Genomic DNA, 25042 nt, shown 5'->3' on the forward strand with positions numbered 1-25042 from the left:
TAGGACAATTGTAGAATCTTTGAAATGTAGTTTATGTTCTTCATTTAAAAACTCTGGTTGCTGTTAGACTCACTGATGCATCTTGTTATTTACTAGATTAATAAAGAAGCATGCAGGCTTGCTGTCTGTAGCTCAAGCCGCTAAGGCCTCAGCCACATATACCAGAGCTGGCGGGTTCAAATCCAGCCCAGGCCTGCCAAATAATGACAACAAAAAAATAGTCGGGCATTGTGGTGGGTGCCTGTAGTCCCAGTTATTTGGGAGGTTGAGGCAGGAGAATCACTTAAGCCCAGGAATTGGAGGTTGCTGTGAGCTGTGACGCCATGGCACCCTACCCAGGGTGACAACTTGAGGTTCTGTGTCAAAAAAATGAAAAATAAAAAATAAAGAATCATGAATATTATGTTCTCACAAATTCATATGTAAAAAATATTTTGAAAACTGGATTTCAATGTAATTGCCTTATGTATTTTGTTTTATGCATTTAAAAACATTATCCTGAGAAGAGGATAATGGTCTGTGAGCTCTATATGCACTATTAAAGTCTCCACGGCATAAAACAAATTAAGAAGCCCTGGGACTTCCTCTTTTTCTTGTCCCTTCACTAGGAGATGATCCCCAGGATGCAATGTTTTCCATACACCCTACTCTTCTCTCTTGCAGAAATACTCATACCCTCCACAGATGCTGCAGGAGACTTCCTGGGCTCACATCTCAGCTCTGCTGTTTAATAATGCTAGATGTGTGGAATGGGCAAATTATTTAACCTTAGTGATTTAGTTCCCTCCTTTGTACCTATCTTTTTGTATTAACTGAGTTAGAAAAGTGTTTAGATATGTAACTAGCAAGTTATGCTGTACATGCTGATTCTTTTCTTTACTAGTTATAGCATTCTTTCCTTCTAAGGCAGAAAGTAGCTTCAGAATTCTTTTCTTGCAGCTGTGATGTAACTGATCAGAGTTGACTTGAGAGGTTGAAATTATTTTCCAGCTTGGTTTAATTCCATAAACCAGTTATTTTGGTTCATGAGCTTGGGCATGCTTCTCTATGCTGTTGAATTACATTACTCCATGCAAATTTATATACTTTTTATTTACAACTACCATTCACACTTATCCACCTATTGTCTAGATCTTTGGACAGATCTTCTGGCTTATTAATGATTAGACCAGAAACTAGAGTTTAGGACCAATGTCACAGAGTTGTGGGGTGAGAGTATTTTTTGTGTAGTAGATGAGAGGCTCATTAGGAGAACAAGTGGGTCCTGGGGAAGTGACCCATGTGGATGAATCTGTTATCACATTTAGAAAAATCTAGGGAAGGGAATTTCCAGGAGGCACAGTGGAACAGCCAACAGTTTGTTGTTAGCACATAGTTTAATCCTGCTTCTGGCAATCACTGGTGGTGTGAACTTGAGAAAGTTCTTTTAGCTTTCTAAATTTCAGTTTCCTTCTCCATAGAATAGAATAATCTTAGCACTAAACTCAGAAGGCTTACAGTGTGTGTGTTGGAGCTGATAAAAGTACATACTTACAATAGTACATGGCACATTTATGGATGTTCAACAAATGCTAGCTCTATTTTCTTGACTCATGTTTTATATATGGGGCATTATTCCAATGCTATGTGAATTCTTTTAAAATTTCTTTTCCATTTATTGTCACCACTGCGACAGTAAGTGACCCAACACTACCAAAAGGATCTGATTCCTCAATCCTCACTGTTGGACAAACTCAGTAATGCAAGGGACAGATAATTGATGCCCCAAAGGTAAACCATAGTGATCAAAGCCAAGAAGTCATGAGATTGATACAGGTCTCTGCCTTCTAAACTACTCCACACCACTGATGATGACCTCATTAAGCAGTGATGGTATTCAGATCATTTGATTCTATGTTATGGATATTTTGTTTCACTTCTTGAGCTTCATATGCAGATAAGCATGTGTGTCTAATTAATTGGACGTGGCAGTGAACCATTCATCACATTGATGGAGTCCATTTGTCACCTCAAAAAGGAAGGTTAACTGCTATGTCTTTTCTAAGAGCTATAGGTTTGAGAAAAAAGCTGATTTTGTGATTTTTTTGGACTTAAGTCTTCTATCCATCTTATAAAAATTGGGTACTAAAATGGGTAATTCGATTTTCTCTAATTTTCATTCTTTAATGACAGACATACAGAAATGATTTATCTTTATAACAGAATATGCTGCTAGTGAGCTCATAACTAATCCCTAATGGAGGGTAATGAAGGGAATTTATGTGAGCTTCAGCTGGAAAAGGGGGTGCCCAGGACTCTTGCTGAATCTTCTACACTCTTTATTCTTTAGTCAAGGATCAGCAAAATTGTTCTGTTAAGAAACAGATATTAAATATTTTTGGCTTTGCAGGCCATATGGTCTCTATCACATCTATCCATTCCTGACATTATGGTGTGAAAGTAGCCATAGATAATGCAGAAATAAATGACCATGGGCTATATTCCAATAAAACTTTGTTTATAAAAATAAGTGGCTGTCCAGATTGGATGTACAAGTTGTAATTCCCCAACTTCCACTTTAAGCTTGTGGTTCTCAAGAGCAGAAGCCAAAGTATTTGGAAAGCACTTAAAAATCCAAAGATTTGGTCCCTGCCCTAGAACTATTGAGTCAGGAACCTTGAAGATAAGATCTGATAATCTGTATTTTAAGCAGCCTTTTATGTGATTCAGACATATGCTAACAAGAAGCACCAATTTAGGCCAAGGGGACACATATCCAAACAGAAGAATTCCCTCCTACTCAGTTTATAGCTAGAACTCATTTTAAAAAATTTTTATGCTGAATGTTCATTTCAATATCTGAAACTGCATCAGTACTTACATATTTATTCAATATATATTACCTATGGAGATAACATCCCTGAGAGAAAATGAGTTTTCCATACTTTATTGCATAGATCATTTGTTGACTGATTAAAACAATAATCTTGTGAAGGAGATAATCCTTCAGGGCTAAATTCTGCAAAGGTGTGCATCCTACCACTACACAATTTTGGATCAAAAGTGCACAATCAGAAGACTTTCTTCCATCTAAATTGGAACACTTAAACATCACTTTCCCACAATGAAAAAAAAGAAATTTCAGAAATAGAAAAGGTACTATATATAATCTGCTAAGCAGATGTCATAGTAAACCAGCTAGTTTAGCAGCAAAGGAAATAAAATGCTCAGAACACAAAATTTATATTGTTAAGTATGAAATCTTAACAATGTTAATATCCAGCAGGTCCAAGTTTTGTCTAATTACCTTTAGGCTATGAGACAAACTGAACACAGATATGGGCTATAATTATCAAGATAACTTTTCACATTCTTTAAAAATTATTGGACCTTATAATTATTTGGTTCGGCGCCTGTGGCTTAAGTGGCTAAGGTGCCAGCCACATACACCTAAGGTGGCAGGTTCAAATCCAGCCCTGGCCCACCAAACAACAATGAAGGCTGCAACCAAAAAATAGCCAGGCGTTGTGGTGGGCACCTGTGGCCCCAGCTACTTGGGAGGCTGAGGCAGGAGACTCACTTGAGCCCAGGAGTTGGAGGTTGCTGTGACCTGTGATGCCAAGGCACTCTACCCAGTGGGACGGCTTGAGGCTATGTCTCAAAAAAAAAAATTATTGGACCTTTATTGGTAAGTTAGAAAAGGGTATAATTTCATAAAATAACCCTGATTTTGTAGATAAAAAAATATGTTATTCAGAAAGGGTAGAGTAATGCTTGAGATTATAGAAGTTGTAAATGGTGAAGGTGGGATTTAAACACAGATCCATTGTATCTAAAAGAAGAGCTAGTAGCTGTAGCAGCAGCATTTTATGTTACATGCACAGGGATATCAATATTCCTGCAAATATTTTTAGGCAGTTATAGTATTATGGTCAGGTCCTCACCAAAGATTTGTTTTCCCTTCTATGGTGTGGTGTTATTACAAGAAAGCCCAGCCAAGGTCTACATTTCCCAGGCTCCTTTCAGTCAGGCAGAGGCAAATGACTATTCATGGCTAGTGGCATGTGAGAAAATAATATGCATCACATAAGGGTGACAGAGGAAAGAAAGCAGACTTGAGAACTGTTTCTAGGAATAGCACTGAATGGGATCACTAGAGGGTAGAAGTCTTGGGAGAAAGATAGACCTGGTAACTTCTGAGTATTTGAGGGCACTGTGGTGCCCAAACAAGATCAAGAACAGTATTTCACTGTTTGAACCTATAAAAATACTTGGATTCCCAAGTTTGTATAAGAGCCACAGAGCCCCAAGGTTGGCACACTTCCTTCAGATGAGTCCATGCAGGATGATGGACAAGGAAAACTTGCCAGAGAGCAGAGCCAAGGCCATGGAGGAAAATGCACCAGAAGCTCCTCCCAAGTACCCAGAGTAGGGATCCTCACAATGCTTGCCCACAGGGTTTCACTTGTTAGGAAATAGTGACCTTGTTTCTTTTCCTTTCTTCCATGCTTTGAAAGGGAGTTTCTGACAAGTCATGTTGTGGTTTATAGGGAGGCCAGACTACGAGGAGGTGTCCCATCTAGATCTAATAGAGAAACTGCATCACCTGGAGATCTTAGACAGTGGGCTGAATGCTGAAAGGATAGGGCTTAGGGCTGTTTCTTTTTGGTAAGGCATAAGCACAGTATTTGTTACCCAGAATTTAGCATGGTGGAAGAAACAGCTAGCTGCCTACAGGGCTCCATGCTGATATTTCATAGAGAAAAGATATTATCAGGAAGAGGCTGTCTTGCCAGGGACTATATTTTCCAGGCCTCATGCAACAAAGTGAAACTCCTCACAGGTGAACTTTGAGTGTAAGTGCTGTGAACCATTTCTGGGCCTAGGGCAGTTAAGAAGTAGACAGGTCTTCTGTACTCTCTGCCACTAGATGTGGATGCCCTTCTGGTAATGCCTGGAGGAGTCACAATATGGAGGGACTGAAGGCTTCCTGAATCACATCATGGAGAAGAGCCATGTGTCATTCATGTATCCCCAAATCAGTTTTTATGTGAATGAGAAGTAAATTTCTATCCTGTTAAGCCACTGAATCAAGCAGCTGGAGTTGTGAAGGAGTGTAGCATGAAATTCTTATCAGATGTCTGATGGAGAGAAATAATTTATAGGAAAAATTCCCTGGAATAGATTTAGTCTATGCCTTTCTCTAGGCCAGGGGTGTCCGACCTTTTTTCTTTTCTGGTACACACTGGAAGAATAAGAGTTGCTTGTGGCCACACAGTAAACACACAAACACTAGCAAAAGTTGATCAGCAAAAAAATAGTTCAGGCATACTTTTCATGGTATCCAACACCACAGATAGGCAAAAAAAGTCCTCATAAAATCAGCACGTGGCCCATGGGCTGCAGGCTGGATATACCTGCTAAGCACTAAGAATTATTTCTGGTTTCAGTTGGACTGTGTAAGTGTCAGTGCCCACACTGGGCCATTTTATGTACACACCTCTAGAATTTCTATTTTTTTTTCTTTTCCTTCTTTTAAAATTTCAGAATATTTGGGGATATACATGTTTTGTTTACATACTTTGCTTTTGCACAGATTTAGTCAAAGTTATGTGTGCCCTTCACCTAGATAGTGTGTACTATACCCAATAGGTATGAATTTACCCCTCAGCTTGTCTTCCCTCCCGTTTGCTTGATTTTCATTGAGATTTACTTCCTATGTGTACTTCAGTGTTGATTGATTAGTCCCAATTTGGTATTGAGTACATGTTTGTTTCTCCATGCTTGTGATATTTTACTTAGAAGAATTGTTTCCACTTCCTTCCAGGTTATCACAAAAGATGTTCGATTGCCATTTTTTATGGTGGAGTAGTATTCCATGGTATGCATATACCACATTGTAGCAATCCATTCATGTATTGATGGGCACTTGGGTGTTTGTGCATCTTTGCTATTGTGAACTGTGCTGCTATGAACATTTGAGTGCAGACGTCCTTTTTATAGAATGACTTTGTTTTTCCAATATATCACACTGTAGGTCTACTTTAAGTTTCTAAGGTATCTCCATACAACTTTCCATAGAGGTTGTACAAGTTTGTAATCACACTAACAGTGTATAAGAGTTCCATTCTCTCCTCATCCATGCCAACATCTGTTGCTCTGGTACTGTATCATGTAAGCCACTCTCATTGGGGTTAGGTAATATCTCAGTGCAGTTCTGATTTGTATTTCCTTGATGATTAGAGATGATAAAGATTTTTTTTTTCTGTGTTGGTTGGCCATTAGAATTACTTGTATTGAATTTAGGGGGCCATCAGCCCAGATGTTAACAAAGCATCCCATGAACTGTGTGGATTTATAGTACAGATGTCTCCATCCCTTCCTCTATCTCAGTTTCTTTTTTTTTTTCTCTTTCATTCTTCTTCCATTCACTCAATAAATACATATTAGCAGCCACTGTGTGTCATGCATTCTACTGGGATGTTGAGATGTGATAAGAATATTACTATTGCTATGGTTTGAATGTCTCCTCCAAAACTCATGTTGAAACTTAAATATTACAGTATTGAGAGATGGTGACTTTAAGAGGTGAAAGGTCATGAGGGCTCTGCCCTTGTGAATGGATTAATGAAGTAATGGATCATCATGGGAGGAGAACTGGTGGCTTTATAAGAAGAGGGAGAAAGACCTGAGCAAACACATTAGCATGCTTAACTCCTTGCCATGTGATGCCCTGTGCCACCTGGGACTCTGCAGAGTCCCCACCAGCAAAGTACCCATACCAGATGTGGCTCTCTGACTTTACACTTCTCAGCCTCCACAATTACAAGAAATGAATTCTTTTTCTTTAGAAAGTGCTCAGTTTTGGATATTATAAGCCACAGAAAATGGACTAATGCAAAAAATTGGTACTTAGAAGGGGGTATTGCTGATCATACCTGAAAACGTGGAAGCAGTTTTGGAACTAGGCAATGAACAGAGACTGGAAGAACCTGGAAAAAGCATAGATTCTAATGAGGGCTTTGAAGATGAAGACTTGGGGAAGTTTGGATTTCCTCAGAGATTGGGTAAGTGGTCCTAACTAGAATGTCGTAGAAATGCTGCTGCTCAACTGGGCGCATCTGGCTGCTGCCCAAGAGGAAGTCAACCCCCCAGAGGGGACAGCAGGGTCTAGAGCAGACAGAGTTTATTCTGCATAGTGCTAAGCAGGGAGACGGGGCGAATTTCTTAGACCTGGCTCACTGACAATCTAGCAGACAGGGTTTTTAAGGATAGTTTGACAGGCAGGGGATTAAGTAGTTTTGCAAATTGGATAAGTTTTTGGGGAAATTATAGGGATGTGGAAATCATCTTCATGTATTGTTCTAGCTCCTGGGGTCACAAATTCAAGTGAGTTGGTGGTTTCTTGGTATGGGTGGGGTAAACCGATACACCAGAATGCAGGGCCTGGGACATAGCTTAGAACTATTTTTAGGGTTCCAAAAGGTGCTGTTGTCTACAGAGAAAGTTAAGAATCTTTATAACCAGCAGCTGTGACTCCAGAGTAGTGATTATAGAGAAGCAAATAAGGAGACAGTGTTTGATTATTGTCATTATTTTTAGCTAAGCCTGTTCTTTTATTGAGTTTTAGGGGCCTTACTTTAGTACTTGTCTTCTACTCCTTTGTCAGTTTGTAAGGGAAGTTTCAGAAATACAAATAGCATTCTGATGAGGTCTCAGAAGGAACTGAGGAAGAAAGTATTGGAAAGTAAAGGCCATCTTTGTTATAAACTGGCAAAGAGCTTGGCTGAACTGTTGTCCATGCCTGGAGGGTTTTGTGGAAGGGTGAACTTAAGAGTGGTTAACTATGGTACCTGGCTAAGGAAGTTTCTAAACAAATAATAAAAGCACCTGCATGGGTACTTTTGGCCACTTACACTGAAATTTGGGAGCAAAGAAATAATTTAAAGACAGAATTTATAATTTAAAGTGAAGCAGTGAAGAGTGATTTGGAAAATTCTCAGCCTCACCAGTAGAGTGAAAAAGCATATTTCAGAGAGAAATGAAGGGTGTAGCCCAGCATTTTGCTAAAGAGATCAGCTCCAGTAGAAGATAGCCAGGCGCTGTTCCTTAAGACCGGGGGAGGAAAGACCCTAAAGACATTTTAGAAATCTTCAAGGCTACTCCTCCCATCAGAGGCCCAGATATCTGGGAAGACAGAATGGTGTCAGGAGGTGTCAAGGGCCAGGGCCACCTTGAGACTCTGGTCTAAGTACCCTGACCAGCACTCAATAGCCACCTCAGCTATAGCTAACATGGTCCAAGTTGTAGTTCAAACTATACTTCAGAGATACAAGCCACAGTTGTTGGTGGCATCAAAATGGTGCTAATTCTGCACCACTTTGCAGAATTAGTACCACTAAATTTGCAGCAAGAAAGGCTGTTGAAACAGATAGCCTCCACCTAGATTTGAAAGGATATATGGACAGCCTGGGGGCCCAGACAGAGACTTGGTGTTGGGTGGAGCCACTGCAGAGATCCCCCACTACAGCAATGCTGAGCAGAAACATGGGGGAGTCCCCATGAGGATGAGGCCTACTGCATCCATGGGCATGGAACCACCACCGAGACCCCAGAACTGCAGAGTTAACAGCACACAATGCCAGTCTGAGAGAGCTAGGGGGAATGTGTGGGGGTCCAACCTTAACTACTGTCAGAGGATGCCAGATGTGGAGTCAAAGGGGAATATTCTGGAGTCATAATTTCTAATGCTTGCTCTCAGGTTTCACATTTTCTTGGGGCTGTCACCCTTTTCTTCTTGCCCATCTCTCCTTTTTGGTATGAGAATGTGTACCCCATGCTTGTCCCCCATTGTGTCTAGGAAGTAGATATGTGGTTTTGATTTTGTGGGCTCGCAGATTAGATTTTAGAGTTTGGACTTTTGAGTTGGTGATGGAACAATGTTGTGGGGATGGATGTATTTATATATGAGAAGGCATGAGTTTTAGGGTGCCAGAGCTGGGGTGTTATGATTGGATTCTCCAAAACTCATATTGAAGTGTTCTCCCCAATGTGACAGTGTTGAGAAGTAGAGGTTAAATAGGGTGATTGGGTCATGAGTTCTCTTCCCTCTGGAGTGAATTAACGTACTCATGGTTTAATGGATTACTGGTTTATCATGAGAGGAGAACTGGTGGCTTTATAAGAACAGAAAAAGATACATGAAGGAGCACACACTCCCCTCACCACGTGATACCCTGAACTGCCTTGAGACTCTGCAGAATCCTCATCAGCAAGAAGGGCCTCAACAGATTTGGCCCCTTGACCTTGGACTTCTCAGCCTCCATAACTGTTACAAACAAATTTATTTTTTAAAATAAATTATCCATTTTCAGGCATTTTGTCACAAGCAACAGAAAATGAACTAATATAACTATTTTTCCACAATATCCTATTTAAACCTGAAGATATTTCTCTTTAGCATTGTGCCAATAATAGATGTGTCTTTCCTAAGAAACTGCCGGGATTAGGTAGGGAACACATTCTAAATCTTGTAACCAATCTTATTTCCCTCTTTGCATTGCCTTTTGGAAGGCTAACAGCTAAATGTGTAGTTCACCGGCATATTTCTAGGCCTCTGCAGCCTTCTCCTGGCATGCTCGCTCCCCACTAGGCTTCCGCTTTGGCTTTCTACTCACATTTCCCCTCTATTTTAGCTTATTTTTTTTTTTTTTATCTAATTACATTTTATCTCTAACTTGCTATGTAGGATATATCTGTGCAAGTCACCTTTAATCTTTTTTGGAGTATTTATAAATGAAAAAAAAGAAAAGAACAGAAACAGTTCTGAGCAACCATTTGGAGTTTTCTAATAAAATGGGCAAAATCAGGACAGAAGACGGAGAGTTGGCTGTATCTGCTAATGAGAGCCAGGGTATCACCAGGACAGACAGCTGCCTTCCTGAGTCCTACCCACTGGCTTCTTATTTATCTTTGAAGCTCTATGTCTATTTAATTTCAACTTTTCACAGTCTTCTGCTGGTTCCACATTTGGGATAAATTCAAATCAGAGCCCAAGTTTGGAATGGATTCAGAGCAATCCTTAAATCTATTCTACTTTGTACAATATACACCTGCTTGCCTCACCTGCTTGAAGACTGTGTTATTAGATGACCAATTAATGAGCACTTGCTCAAATTCAGACACTGGCCTAGAGCACAAGAAAACAATTTGGCCCAAACTTGACTCTGTAATTTTTTCCCCATATTTCTCCCTGAGGCTCCAGACAAACTAATTGGTGTCTTTGAAACATGCCTTGTGATTTCTGAGCCCTCTGTCCTGTCTCTCCTATTAACTTCACCCAAGTTAAGAATAGTAGCTTATATTTATCAAACAACTTAGTTGCCAGGTATTTGTGAATCACTTTACCAACTTACTTAATCTTTGCATTGATCATATATAGCAGAACTATAATAATCCCCATTTTACAAATGATGAAACTGAATCCTTTTCATGTCTATGATACACATTATACCTGGCTGTATTGGAAATACCTGCATAAGTTACCCTTAATGCTTTGTGAAATGTTTACAAGTGAAATATTAAAAGAACAGATATAATTTTGTATGCAGAGGGAGCTGGAATTTCAACCCATTCAGCCATATTCTCCAGCCCATACTCTCAGCCACTGTACCTTTGGTTCTCAACTCTGGATATACCTTAGCATTCCTCATGGAGCTTTAATAAAAATACAAATGCCCAGGTTCTGCCCTACTCCAATTAAATAAAAATTCATAGTGGTGTGGCCAAGACAGCGATATTTTAAATGGGTGATTCTAATGTGCAGCCTAGAGGGAGATTCACTGTACTCCTCATTTCTTTTCATTGTTGTTATTTATTAATTTATTTATTTTTAATTTCAGGTTAATGCGGGGATACAAACAACCAAATCATAATATTTGAATTTGTTAGGTAGAGTTGTGCTGCTGTGTCCTGCACCCAAAATGGGTGTCATGCACCCCTATATTGTACCCATTCAGTAGGAGCACCCCGAACTCCCCTCTACTTTTCCCCCTCCCTTGTTCCCTCTCCCCTCAATTTGAATTGAAATGAGATTTTCTCCTATGTGGGCATGCATCAGATCATCTGTTGGCTTCATGTTAGTATTGAGTACATTTAATATTTGCTTTTCCATTCTTGTGATACTTTACTAAGAAGAATGCATTTCAACTCAATCCAGGTTAACTCAAAAGATGTGACGTCACTATCTGTTTTATGGCTGAATAGTATTCCATGGCACACATATACCAACTATTTGTCAATCCATTCCTGAATTGATGGGCATTTAGATCGTTTCTACATCTTGGTGACTATAAATTGATCTGCAATAACAATATAGTGCATATGTCCTTATGATAAAATGACTTTTTTTGTTCTGAGTAGATGCAATGTAGTGGAATTACGGGGTCATATGGGAGATCTAATTTGAGTTCTTTGAGGATTCTCCATTCTTTCCCCAAAGAGATTGTATTAGTTTGCAGTCCCCCCAACACTGTAAAAATGTTCCTCTCTCTCTACATCTGTGCCACATCTTCAACTTTGGGAATTTGTGAAGTGGGCTAATCTTACTGGGGTTAGGTGATATCTCAGAGTGGGTTTGATTTGCATTTCTGTGATTATTAGGAATGATGAACATTTTTTCATACTCCTCACTTCTAGCATAGAGCACTGCCTCTTTCATGGTTAAGACATCTTGATCCCAGGCTTTTTCATTTTTTCTCCATTATTGGAATCAACTTTCCCCTTGCCCTAGTGATCCCTGGTGAAACACCAAAACCTTCCCTGAAGATCCTTGGAATCTTCTCCTAGACATCTACACCATGCACATTTGCACAGTCACATGACTAATAAGATGCTAAGATTATCTACAGGAGGCACTTCTTCCATAACTGTGATGTAACAATGTTGTCCTAACTATCAGAATGGACCCACATCCTTTCTGCCATTTCCTAAAGATGGGGCCCAAGTATAAGGAATGGCATTTATATTTGAAGCACTTGAATTCTCATGCTATCTATTGAATTCTCATGTATCTATTGATACATCCAAACACAAATTTAAGTATGTAATTCATCTGCACAAAACTCTTCAGTGCCAGCTTCCATTACTCTTCAACAGAGTTTCAGCGCCTTCCCATGGCCACTGGGCTGCTGCGTGAACTCACTCCTAATGACCACACTGTCCTTGCCTCTTTCTACACCAATCTCACTCTTCTCTCTGCTCAGGTACATTGAATTCTTCCATCAGGTTCCTTGTTGATGCTGGACTTTCCCATATACTGTCCCTTCTTCTTTGACTAATCTATCCCATCCTCTTATCTGGTCACTTAGGGACTCAGTTTGGAGTGTTCATTTTACTGGGAAGCCATCTAGAGCACCTGTCTTCCTATAATTTATTTAGTACCTTCATCTCTGCTCTCAGAGCACTCTGGGCTTAGACACATCACACAACTTTGTAATCACTCATTTACTTGTCAACTCCTCTGAACTTTAGAATCATTAGAACAGGCATCATCTCCTGCTGGTCACTCCATCTCTGATGCTCAGCACCAAAGGGGGTAAGTAAGGATTTATGGAGTGAATCTTCTGATTTGGGCATTTTCTTAGGCCTTTTATATATCATTTTTTGTTCAGTCAGGAGGTAGAATTAGACATGTTTCTCTTGAATTCCACAGATACTGCAAGATGAAATTCTCAAAAATGACAAGTTGTAGACAAATGATGTTAACTTTGAAATGTGTACCAAAGTTGTCAATTGATCAGGAGGCTGGCAGAGCCATTTGTGGAGTTTTCCCATCTGAATGATTATGGAGGATATTGAATAATTCTATCCTTGATCAAAAGTTATATGTTAATTCATTGTGATGTGTTTTGTCCACTTGGAAAATTAGAAATAGTCAAAGACAGACAAATGTCTGCTTGAATTCATTTCTGTTTGTATCAAAATACATGCAAAAATTCTTAGTATATGAACATAAAGAAGGAGGTAGGCACTATCAAGCTTTTCCATGTACTTTTAAACAGACCTTTTAAGTGTTGGATTCTATTGTTAGACCTGTTTACTTTCAGTTTCTGGTAAGTAGCAGCCAAGAGAATATTTACATTATCTTCTATTTCTTATAACAAGTTCATAGCCAGAAGAGGCTGTATGCAGACAGAAGAACACAGGCAGCAGAGGAATCTTCCTCAGAACAATCCCTTAATTGCTGCAAAAACAGTCCACACCAATCTTTTGTTATCCAATCACTGCAGCACTAGCAACTCAAAACTAACATAACATAAAAACTTAAGTTGATTTTGGAGCATATAAATGCTTAAGAGAGTTAACTGCCATTTCAGGATTGTTGCTCTATAGAGTTTAAAAACAAATCACCCAGCTTTTGACTTGCCCCTGGTAATACCAGGTCTTCAATTTCACTCTGATATCCTTATATAGAAAAATGAACGTGTAGATAGTCCAGCCGAGTCTGTAGACACGAACACTTAGGCCTAAAGAACATCCTATTCTGCATAAACAACACTCAGATGCAAGTCTGGGAACTGTTTCCGTTCTGTCTTCATTTCTCCATGTTAATAGGAGAGAATCCCCAAGATTGTCTACCAAATCTCTCATATTAATTATCTCAATTGTTAGAAAATTTATTAAGTGCTCATTCTGTGCTAAGTGATTCACATGAATTTCCTCAAATAATCCTCATGATTACCTGTGATGTTGTTATAGTTCCCATTCCCAGATTTGGAAACTGAGGCTTAGGATCACAGAAGAGCTGAGATTGGAAGATATCTATCTGTCTGATATATCTCACACCTAGGTACAAAAGGCACGAATTGTTTGATTATGAGGCATCTGCTAGGTACGGGCCTACTGCTGTGAACAAGACCATCCTGAAATTTGCCTTTGTGTAACATCTGTTGTACAGTGGTGAAGTTAGCACTGAAATGTAAAGTGGGAATTGTGTTCCAAAAAGGGAAGAACAAAATGCCTGATAGCCTGAATCTGGAGGATGTAGGTTAGTTCCTAAGTATGATAAAGACTTTCGGCAGGTGACTGCGGCTGTGAGGGCTGCTTTGGTGCTGGCTGCTGCTGGAGCTGGAGCTGGAGCTTTCCGGGGTGGTCATGACCAGCTACAGTCTGTGAACATATAATATGCAGTGTTGCACAAGTGGAGGCTTTTGCCACAAGTTGTGTGAGAAACGTGATAGAAGTTCTGTGTGAGGGCATCTTGACTTTCACACTTTTGCTAAGGACTGTCCAGAGTGTTTTTGGTGGCTGGTTGGAACTGTCTGAAACAGAAAGTCTTCTTGGTTCCTCTGTCAGTACAAAAGATTAAACTCTACAGAAGAATGCAATCAAGTGATGGCTTTTTTTTACAATTTGAATATGGAGGCCACAGGAACAGATGAAGTTGATAAGTTAAAAACTAAATTTGTATCTGCTTGGAACAACATGAAATATAGTTGGGTATTAAAAACAAAGATGTATTTTAGTAGAAATTCCCTTGTATTACTACTTGCAAAATGTTACTATTTTAAATATGAAGATGAAAGTGGAATGTTACCTGCAAGATCAAGATGTACAATAGAAGATCATGTAATTGCGGGAAATATAAAAGAATTTCATAAAGATTTTATTTCTAGAATATGGCTGACTTACAGAGAAGAATTTCCTCAAATAGAAGGCTCAGCTTTGACAACAGACTGTGGTTGGGGTGTACATTGAGAATTGGCCAGATTATGTTGGCTCAAGGACTCATACTACACTTTTTTGGTAGAGCTTGGACCTGGCCTGGTGCTTTGAATATCGAAAATTCAGACACTGAATCATGGACTTCCCACATTGTAAGAAAAATTTACTGAATCATTTGAAGCATTGCTTTCAGGGGAAAGTGAACTCAAAACCCCAAAAATTTCTCTGAAGGAAACAATGAGGAAATATTCTGATGATTATGAAATGTGAAATGAAATTTATCACAGGAAAATCATCTCTTGGTTTGGTGATTCCCCCTTGGCTTTCTTTGGCTTGCATCAACTAATAGAGTATGGAAAGAAATCTGGGAAAAAAGCGGGAGATTGGTATGGACCAGCTGTGGGTTGCGCACATTTGAAGAAAAGCAGTTGAAGAAGCAAAACATTCTGATTTACAAAGAGTAACTATTTATGTTGCACAAGATTGTACAGTTTACAATTCTGATGTAATTGATAAGCAGAGCACTTCCAGGACCTCTGATAATGCAGAAGACAAAGCTGTTATTACTCTGGTTCTTGTTAGATTTGGTGGAGAAAGAACCAACACTGACTACTTAGAGTTTGTAAAGGGTATTTTAAGCCTTGAATATTGTGTGGATATTATTGGGGGCAAACCTAAACAGTCATATTACTTTGCAGGATTTCAAGATGACAGTCTGATTTACATGGATCCTCATTACTGCCAACCTTTTGTAGATGTCAGCGTAAAGAATCTCCCACTTGAGATATTCCACTGCCCTTCTCCCAAAAAGATGTCATTTTGAAAAATGGATCCTAGCTGTACAATAAGATTATATTGTCGAAACGTTCAGGACTTTGAATGAGTACCTGAAGAAATCACCAAGAAGCTGAAAATTTCTTCCAAGGAGAAATATCCCTTATTTACTTTTGTAAATGGTCATTCCAGAGACTATGATTTTACATCTACTACAACCGATGAAGACCTTTTCACAGTGGATGAAAAGATTAAAAAGATTTAGCACAGAAGAGTTTGTATTGCTTTAAACATTAGCACGTTTGTGCTCGATGAGAAGAACTCCTTTGAAAGAGGAAAAATGAAGAGAAATGAGAAACAAGTATATTTGAAACTTCTTATTTTCACAAATATCTTACATGTTCTTTAATTTCTATGTTCTTTATCAAAAGAACATTTGAAAATATACAAGTTTGAAATATTTTCTACAGAGAAATGATTTAATGCAGGGGTGCTCAAACTTTTTAAACAGGGGGCCAGTTCACTGTCCCTCAGACTCACTGTCTCTCTAGACTGCAGGCCCTGGGATGAGTTGGCTGCTAAGCAGGACAGGCAGCAGCAGCAAAACCACCCGGCAGGCTGGATAAATGTCCTCAGTGGGCTGCATGTGGCCTGCAGGCTGTAGTTTGAGGACGCCTGATTTAATGAATCTTTCTCTCTAATAAATATCAAGTGACTCTCATTGCTTTCCTATCTCCCTACAATTTGCTAATGATAACTCTACCTTAACTATCAGCCTTTTATCTTCAGAGTCTTTCACCTAAGTCCATTCATCTCCTAGAAGTTTTATGATATCGGTCCCCTGCCCTCAAATACCAGAATCATCAAATAGTTTCAAAAATCTCAGCTTGTATTGATGGCCAGAAGACCAGAGAGTGAATCTTTACTGCTGCCTAGCCTGCTGTTAATGTAACCAAAGGATGCTTTGGGATATATCTTGATAATCAAGCAGTATTCATTAGCTGTGATAAGCACACAGTTCTATAAGCAGAATTATACATTCAGGTAATACTTAGTAGTATGATTTTATAATGACTCTTCATTATGCTTGTTGTTTGAACCTTCTATAAGGAGTGACTATAAAGTACCGGTTTTCCCCATAAATTTAAAGGTTATATTATTAATAACTTCATCCAATCAAATCAGATAAAGGCAATTATAAAATAGTAGTAGCGTTTGTTTCCTGTCATAAAAGTGAAATTTTATGGAAACTCAACATACTATGCAGTTTTAAAATCTAAAGTACCAAGAAAGACATCACCAGATGTTCCTCTGTAATTTTTTTTTGCTGTTTGTACGAAGCAGTATAGTGTGTTGAAAAGCTGGGACCCTCTAGAAGGTGAATGTACCTTACGTGTATTATGTGTTACTTGAAGGCAAATTTGTGATACAAAAGTACAAGGTCCAGGATTATAAAATAAATAATAAAGATGTGAGAAGATTAAAAAAAAGACTTTAGGCAATAAGAAGGAAGATCCTTTAGTAATCAAGGCAAAGGGGGACAGTGATTTGAGCTTGGTTACTGGAAATAGGGATGGAAAAAAAGAAAAATATTGGAGAGATGTTTTACAGTAGAATCAAAGAGGTCTAATAACAGGAGCCATGAGGAAGTAAGAAAAGGCAAAAATGCTTCCCGAAGAGGCTAGCTTGAATAAGGAGTAGTTACAGGTGCTGGTCACTGACGCGGAAGCTGTGACCAAGTGCCAGGCTGATGAGGATGTGTGCTCCATTTTGAGCATACTGGATTTGAGATTTCTTCGAGAAATCCAAATAGAGATATCTAATAACTGCCCAAATAAAAAAACCCTGCAGTTTATAAGAATGGCTTAGGCTAGATGCATGGACTCAGGAGCAGTTTGGGTTACTGATGTCATGAACAAACATCAAGTAACCTAGAGAGTGTGTATGGTGACAGGAGGCAGCCCTGATGTGGGGGCTGAGAGAGGAGAGGTCTGGGGTACTTCAGTTTGGGCCTAATGTGCCCCATCTTCAAGGAAATGCTGCTCACTCTTAGTTCCTTTTTGAATTCCACCATGCACACGAGAGCTTTCACTCTCCAGATGCTTGTATGTGCCAATATAAGCTTAGAAAATGAGTGACTTTGAGATATAGGAATGTTGTGCTTCAAATTTAACCCATATAAGACATTAATGGACCTGATGTTGGCCTGGGCCCTTACTTGGACTAAGATGAGAAGATGAAGTCCTCAGTGTCTTCACTTCTGGATGAAAGCACAGCACATTTAGCTGGTCTGATGGGATACTGGCTTTTGGGGTACATCATGACTCAGTCTCTTTGTTTCTCTGCACATGTTTTGGGGGGCCTGAAAGCCTTATATTATGGTTGGCAGTAATCAAATGAATAAAAGATACACAAAACGCTGGCATTACATTCAAAACTATAGCTCTGACTCCTAGTTTCTTATCACAAAATCTAGAAATGCACTCATTCATGATAATATAATTTTTTTTCCTGAGATAATCATGAGAGTATTAATATTAATATAATTGAGGGCTCAATATGTATGGATGTTGGATTATAAATTTGTGGTTTGGCTCGGCTCCTATAGCTCAACCGGCTAAGGCGCCAGCCACGTACACCTAAGGTGGCGGGTTCGGATCCCCAGCCCGGACCCGCCAAACAACAATGACGGCTGCAACCAAAAAATAGCCGGGCATTGTGGCGGGCGCCTGTGGTCCCAGCTACTTGGGAGGCGGAGGCAAGAGACTCGCTTGAGCCCAGGAGTTGGAGGTTGCTGTGAGCTGTAATGCCACGGCACTCTACCCAGGGGGAAAGCTTGAGGCTCTGTCTCAAAAAAAAAAATAAAAATAAAAATAAAAAAATAAATTTGTGGTTTATAAAAATTATTTCATTTAATTTTCTCATAAATTCTTTATTGCCATAGTCTTTCATTTTCTTTTTAGTTAAAGAGACTGAGGTTCCAGGAAAATAATAGGCTGAAGGACTCATGATTCATCAGTGGCAGAACTAGGGTTGAAATCCAGGCCATTTTATGCTCAAGGCTGCAGCGATTCTGTATTGCCACAGAAATTTTTTATTTCCCTGAGAATGAAGGCAATCTTAACATGGCAAGTGCTATCAGGTTGCTAAGACTGAATCATGGCTGTATAGCTATGTGACCTTGGGCAAGCCTCTTTTCATTTTGAGCCTCAGTTTCCTCATCGGTAGAGTGGGGATAATAATAGTGTCTATTTCACATATGGTTATAAAGATCATATGTAAACTATGGTAAGGTAACATTTTCAGAGGGGTGTCTGATACACAGTGAGTGTTAAACAACTCTCAATTCCTGTAGTTATCATGATAATTTTTTCATAAGGGCTGCTGAGAATAGGAAATTTCTATAGTGTACATGTGGCTTTATTCCATCATTTCTCAAACTCATGTGCTTGAAGTTTTCAAAGGAGAAGACCTTGGTAAAGTGAGAAGCAATCGTTTCTCCATCTTTACAAAATAGACTCATGTAACATCTGCATAACCATTTGAAGTTTACATTACCCCAGATTTTAGGAGGTGTTGGTCAGTCATCCTTAGGTATAGGTATTCTAGAGATTTCTTTGTGGGCAGGAGTTCTAGGGGTCTACATCAAACATAGCACTGTCAATCCATAAAGAAATGGATTAGAAAAAGATAAATGCTAATCAGAAGGAAAATGAGACAAGCCTGTCATCAACCAGCATGTTTAAATACATCCCAAGTGAGAAGCCCTTTACTCTGACGCCCTTAGCTGTACAAAGAAATTTCTAGTTAAAACATTATCTAAAGTCAACAGACAGAATTGAAAAGTAGTGGTTTAAAATTTTCAGCCGAAGGTTTTGTTTGTTTTATTTTGAGGGATAGTTGTGAGGATTCATTCTAGCAGTGCGAGTGGTGAGGAGTAGGGAGAGAATGAGATATTCAGGTGACAGCGACAGTGTGGATAACAGCATGTGTGGAAGCCGGTGATATCAGAAATACAATTTGGTTTGCTTTGCTTTGACACTGTCTGAAGTGTTAGGATAGAGGTTTTGAAATCTGTTGTCAGATACTTCCTAGGAAATGTTTGTCTCCGTGGAAGGCTCTTAATGCTGTCTTGTTTAGAAAATTCCACACTGATGCACTATCCAGTCTCCCCTTACTGCCTTCTGTAAGTACTCAATTAGCATGGCTCGGTTTTAAGAACCATCTTAGGAACTGGAGATACACGGCCCCATGTACTCATTCTTGTCTGGCCCCACCTGTCTTTTCAGCTCCCTCTCACATGCAGGCTTACCATTCTTTGTATTTCAGCCAGGATGGTTTTCTCTCAAGTTCCTGATCAAAACCCAAGGCTTTTGTCCATGCTGTCTTCTTTGTCTGAAATACTTCTCACCCACCTAGCATGAGCTGTCCCTCCATTCTCAGACTTCTTGTCACTTCTTCATGGAAGTCTTCTCAGCTTCCAAGCCTCCTTCAGATTCCTTGTTCTTTTATCTTTAAGGACGGAATTCTTTTCCCTTTGAATGTGTTGTTTCTACTTGTATACTTTTAGGTAAGATGTGGTTAAGGTCTGTTTCTCCCGCTGGACTGTAGGCTCCATTGAACAAGGGGATATCTGTGTTTATCGTCATGTGAGGAGGTATTGGCATACTCCTGGCTCATAGGCAATGCTCCAAAAATAATCCATTGAACAAGGGGATATCTGTGTTTATCGTCATGTGAGGAGGTGTTGGCACACTCCTAGCTCATAGGCAATGCTCCAAAAATAATTGTTCAATGAATGAGTGAGTGATTATCACTAGCAGAGAACAACACAAGTCAACAAAAATTACAGTACACCACAATAAGTAATGGTAAATGTTACTGAGGATGATCCAAGGATCTAGAGAAGGACATTATCTGCTTTGGCTATAGGGGCTTGAGGGAGTGCCTCTGGGATTAGATAAAAGTTGGAAAATGAAGGAAGAGTTACATGGAGTAAGAAAGCTGTGCTGATACAGTGTAATCAGAGGAATTAATTAAGGTCAAGATATAAGTCTAGGTTATGGCAGTCATAAAATTAGGGAATGAGGGGAAATTGCTGGACTTGAGGTATATGAATGTGAATGATGATGGTGTATGTATTGGAGGAGATTATTAAGCAAGAGCTGAGTGTGCCTGAACAGTGTCAACATTATTTTAGGGAATGAATATAAGAAATGCGAAGATACTCTAAATCTTTCCTGCCTATTCTCCTGCCTATTATGTTTAGAAGTTCCCACTTGGGGTTCCAGATCTACCCTACCTTGTTCTGGAAGAAATGATTTAATGTCTCCAAGGCATTGGGTTCCTCTTCTGTAATATGGGGTTAATAATAATACCTATTTTATAAAGAAGACCCTGTGAGGATTATAAAAAGTGATACATTTAGTACATAGGGTCTGGCACATGATAAAATTCAATAATTATGAACCAGTAAAGCCAGTAAATTAGTACTCTAAGTAGTGCTCTATGTAGTTGAGAAGACCCTTGACAGCTGACATGAATAGACTTAGCTTTCCTGGTTTGTACAGAAAAGAGAATGAGGCAGATATCCAGAAAGAGCCCAAGATAAAAGTTGACATCACCTGTGAGCTAGAGTTATGGTGATCACAACTGACCCCAACTACATTGTGGTTTTAATAATTGTCTTGAGGACTGCTATAGAGCCATCTCTTCCCTTGACTGTCATGGTTTCTAATATAATAACGTCCCTTTTTACTCTAGCCACTATTGAAAGGGCATAGGACTTTTGTACCCTAGAGACTATTGATGAGAACAGGTACCCAGGATAAAGCAAAATTAATATCTATGCACCAAAGGAGATCGTGAGTGACAACTTCTAAGTTTAGTTTTGTTCTAAGGTTTCATTTTAATCAGGATTGGAATAATAGCTAGTATATTAATTACTTGTCCTAACAGAATGACCAGCCTGTTAGTTTACCTTCTTCTGAATGAGTGGCTAGTTAACTGCCTAATCATTTTATTAGCCTAAGTAATGGTACTTGAAAGTCCATTAAGTTTTATCCTGAATTTTTAAAATGATGCCATAATTAAAGTACCAAATAATACCAGATGTTATCGAACTTACTCTCCAATTTATAAGTGAAATAGGCAGGTTGGGGAAGGTGAGAGTGTTCCACTTATGTTCTAGGTCAGGTGGACATGTTGAACTTATCTGGTCATTTACAGTTGATACTTAAGATTTCCTTTCTGTGACTACTCCATGCATTTAGAAGCCCAAGTTCTTTTTTTAATTTCCAGGAGATAACCTATGGAGGGTGGAAGGTGAAGGTGATCTGAGGACACTGGTGGTTATGATTCCTATTGGAGGATCAATGTACAATACGCTAGCTGTTGATGGATGGCTTTCATTGGAAGGCAACCCAAAGGGTATTGACAGAGTGTGTTGAGCTGCCATTTACAGTGCTGTCTTGGCTGGTGGTTGGAGAAGTGAATCTATAGGTGAAGACACATCTCTCAGGTACTTTGGCAGATGGCCCTTGCTATGACCGACCACTCATGTGGCCCTTGCTTCCTTCCCTCCCTTAGCTCACAAAAGTCTGTAAAGCAGGAAAAAAAATCCATTCTTCAACTTCATATCTGAGTCTCTGAATAGTTTTTAAACTTAATCACCAAATACCTGAATCTCTGTTCTCTGGTTAGGAGGTAATTCATGCCTTGCTATTTGGGCTGAAAGTAGGCCCTTAGAAACCTGAAAGTAGACCCTTAGAAAGTAGGCCCAAGGAACTTGAGAAGATGGAGGAACACATAATTACTTTTTGGCAATAGTATTCATCTGCATACATTTATACACAAGTCCCAGAAAGTAACACAAGTTTTACTACTTTCTTAGATGAAGCTATTGGAATTTTCCTTGCAGAAATGTACCTCTGCAGCTTGCAGGACAGCTGCAGGACAGGGTTACTACAGATTTTCCTAGAACTGGGACATAATTCACAAGACCTACTCATTATTCCTATGGACATCACATTAATGTCACAGCACCCTGGAATCTTGCCATATCTAGGCTGGAGCCCAGCTAGAGGGATGAGGAACTGAGTCTTTAGATTTAAAACAACATTTTTGCCCCTTTATGCCAAAAAAAAATAAGAATTGATTAAAAATGCTTTTGTATCAGAGAAGATCAGAACTTTGGAAACATCTGAGCTTACTGAAGTTAAATGCAAACCAATGACTTTGGGGTTACTTTAGGGAAATTTTTTTTTAATGAATTTAGGATAATATGTAACCAAGTTTATGCCAGTTAGATAACTGACAAGTATTTGGGGCACATCATACCACGATCTCTTTCTCTCACATACACATGACACATACTCTGGCAAACATTGGTGCAGAGCATTTTGCATCATCCAAGTGGCTATATAGATGGGCTTACAATGAGATGTGCTGTATTTAGATATAAGAATACACACAGTGTAACTTCATATTCCAGTTTTCCCATTAAAATAACATCAAAAATTTTTTTTCAGATATGACCCAGAATCAGGAAGCTGATCCTGCTGATAAAATGCAGAGAATTAAACATCCCTATAAAGCTGCTGCAAGCAGTTATAATGCATATAATTTGTATTATGCTCCCTGAACATGCAGTCTCATTACAACATTTGCTATTTATCATCTTTCCTTTTGGTGAACCCAGTAGAGAAGAGTGGTTAACTAATTGAGTTTGTAAGCTGTTTATCACTAAGTATGATTTAAATGTAATTTTTCTCTCTCCCCTCCTTAAGACTAGATATTACCAAACTTTTCATCTCTGCCTATTTGATTGATGAAACACTGCATTTCTGTTTAATTTACATTTCTTTGATTGAGTGATAGTAAGCAGTTTTTCTATCTTTGAAGCCATTTCTTTTCAGTGAACTATTTAAGATATTTCCTTATACTAAAAAATTATAGGTTCGGATCATTCTATACAATATGATGCCATTTTGATTTATAAAGTTTTATGTGAGGCCAGGTGTGATGTCTCACACCTGTAATCCTAGCACTCTGAGAGGCTGAGGTGGATGGATTGCTTGAGCTCAAGAGTTTGAGACCAGCCTGAGCAAGAGCAAGACCCCATCTCTACTAAAAATAGAAAACAAAACAAAACAAAACAAAACACCTAGCCAGACATTATAGTCTCAGCTACTTGGGAGGCTGAGGCAAGAGGATTGCTCAGGCCCAAGTTTTAGAGGTTTCTGTGAGCTATGAAGTCACAGCATTCTACTCAGGGTGACAGAGCAAGACTCTGTCTCCAAAAAAGAAAATGTTTTATATGTGTCTATCTATAGGCCTGTAAGTGCCTGGATATTTTTTTTGCAAAGACGCACAAGAATATGACAATAATTTCTGGATTTGTATATATATGTATATGTGTGTGTATGTGTATGTGTGTGTATATTTCTTAAATTATAGTTTTTAATTGACAATAATTGCATGTGTTATGGGATATAATGTATTGTTTTGCTATATATTTATCTTGTGGAATGTATACATATAATTCTATTTTATACCAGGTTATTTACTATATACTACTTCTGTTACAGAGTAAATATTTTTCTAAAAATTAATTTGCTTATTCACTTGAAAATAGTAGGGAAATGACTACATGCGAAAATTGCCACACATTTCATTGTCATTTGGGATCAGGCAGCTAACATCAGTGTGCCAGAACCTAGTATAATAGTAATAAGTAGTGAGGCCTGTGTGACACTGGAGTATCTCATCCAAAGGCACGCAGAGTCAACTTTTCTAATACTTTGCTGATCTAAGAAATGTGTCTGAGGATGAGTTTTGCCAGTGGGCTGTCAATTGGCAACTGCTGTTCTAAATTGGAGGAAAAAAAGATGACACCTACTCTTAGAAGGAAAAGGTATATATAATGACTGAACTCCTGTTCTCTTTGAGAAGGAACAAATATAGAGACAGGTCCTTCATTAGACAGTATAAAATGAGTTATCAGTTCTCTTACATCTTTCCTCTCATTCCTTTCACAAATGCACACTTTGAGTCCTCATACAGGTTCAGGTGCCAACTTGGGGACCAAATGCTGTTTCAAAAGAGAATTTATGATTCAAAAATTATGCCTGAAATGCCACCATTTTACTAATGATGCTACAGAAAATCTTTTGCTGAGAACAACGGACTCTCCTTTTAGAAATGCCTACTGATAAAGCCAACTGAACTCAGCATCTGTCTATTAAACAAGCTAGAGTGTCTGTTTTGAAAGAATAAGGAAAGTTTCAAACAGAGGCAGTAATGAAGAGACCACAGACAGCTGCTGTGATATGCATCACTGATCCACCACAAAAATTCATTATCTTGGTATTTCATTGTGTGTGGATGACAAGTAACAAGTGGCAGAATCAAAATAGGTCATTCTTTGGAATGTTATTCTTTGGAGGTATTTGTGAATAACAAGGCCTTAAGCTTTTTTTTTTTTTTTTTTTGCAGTTTTTGGCTGGGGCTGGGTTTGAACCCACCACCTATGGTATATGGGGCCAGCGCCCTACTCCTTTGAGCC

At 38.9% G+C, this 25042-nt stretch overlaps 1 protein-coding gene and 1 pseudogene across 2 annotated transcripts in view; one reads left to right on the top strand and one right to left on the bottom strand.

The window, feature by feature from the left end:
- Window positions 1-25042, bottom strand: part of FAM19A1 (family with sequence similarity 19 member A1, C-C motif chemokine like) — a 550647-nt gene that overhangs the window by 96858 nt on the left and 428747 nt on the right. The gene's annotated exons all lie outside the window — the stretch shown is intronic.
- Window positions 14398-15846, top strand: LOC111723741 (annotated as a pseudogene).

This window comes from Otolemur garnettii, unplaced genomic scaffold, assembly GCF_000181295.1.
Source record: "Otolemur garnettii isolate 467f Iridium unplaced genomic scaffold, OtoGar3 scaffold00015, whole genome shotgun sequence".
Lineage (NCBI taxonomy): Eukaryota > Metazoa > Chordata > Mammalia > Primates > Galagidae > Otolemur > Otolemur garnettii.